The sequence below is a fragment of the Sinocyclocheilus rhinocerous genome, unplaced genomic scaffold (assembly GCF_001515625.1).
Source record: "Sinocyclocheilus rhinocerous isolate Xijiao unplaced genomic scaffold, SAMN03320098_v1.1 scaffold827, whole genome shotgun sequence".
NCBI lineage: Eukaryota > Metazoa > Chordata > Actinopteri > Cypriniformes > Cyprinidae > Sinocyclocheilus > Sinocyclocheilus rhinocerous.
In genome coordinates, this window is record NW_015633173.1 from 367,358 (window position 1) to 368,483 (window position 1,126).

At 39.3% G+C, this 1,126-nt stretch overlaps 1 protein-coding gene across 1 annotated transcript in view; it reads right to left on the bottom strand.

Annotated features, from left to right (window-relative positions):
- The window catches only part of LOC107743316 (afadin-like), a 136,113-nt gene that overhangs the window by 34,599 nt on the left and 100,388 nt on the right, over window positions 1-1,126 (bottom strand). The window lies entirely within an intron of this gene.

The window sequence follows — 1,126 nt, forward strand, 5'->3', positions numbered from 1 at the left end:
TAAAGCATGTTCCTTTTGAAAAGGATTTTCTGGCATTGCTATCTTAATTAATGAACGCATAGACTACTAGAAACTCAGCTCCATCAGTAATCTAAAATAGTGTCTAAATACCCATTTGCTATTGGTGAACATTTTTTTCCCCAGCCTATAGTTGATGTCTGTCAACAAGGAACAATGCTTCAAGTGATCACTTGATCATAAACATATTTTTTTATCTTTAAAATAATGTGTTATAAATAATGCACAGTACGACCAGAAACTGCAAACAAGGTACAATATGTGAGTTTACGGTAAGCATTGGTCCTGGGATGGCTGTAAGAAAAGGATGTGGGAGTGGGTGGGTTGGTTTGGCACATGATCAAGCTGCATTCATCAGATTTCTCTGTGGTATTTAAACGCGCTCCGAGCTCCAGCTTTGTCTGCTGTAGGGCTGACTGACATTGTGTAAAAATAAATAAAAAATAAGATTATGACATTATGTAACAAAAAAATTCACTTATACGAGAAACAGTAAAACAGACTAATTACAGGGGAGGAGGAGCATTTAAGGGCTTTGTGTGTTCAGGGTGAGGAGAAAGATATAATTTACAGCCGGTTCTTGGGCACTATGGTTAAATATTGCCCTCCGTGGTGTAACTAGTGTTGGCTGAAACCTAAGAGAATGATAACTTGTCAGAACACACACACTAGCAACTGACATCAAAAAGATCTATCTATCTATCTATCTATCTATCTAAATGGCTTAATAACTTACCAGTTCTGACGTGTCAGCTGAGAAGTGACGGTCACAATCGACTCCTTCAAAATAGATGGTCCAAGTTCCCGGAGAGCGTGGATGAGGTGTCAATCGACAGAAACCTGGAGGGAGGAGAGCAGATCAGAACACATCCACTAAACGATAAAATTTCAAATCCACTCACTGTCTGTGTCACACACACTCTTGCTCTCTTGAAAAAAACAAAAACAAATACTGATAGGAATGGCAGCAAACAGAGAGTTGAACACAACCTTAACAAACCACATTCCACTGGCATCACGTCAGCCTTAAAGAAACAAAGGCAACAACCTCTGATTCACCATCCACCTGATACTTATTGTGCACACCGCAACTGACATCAAATGCTCT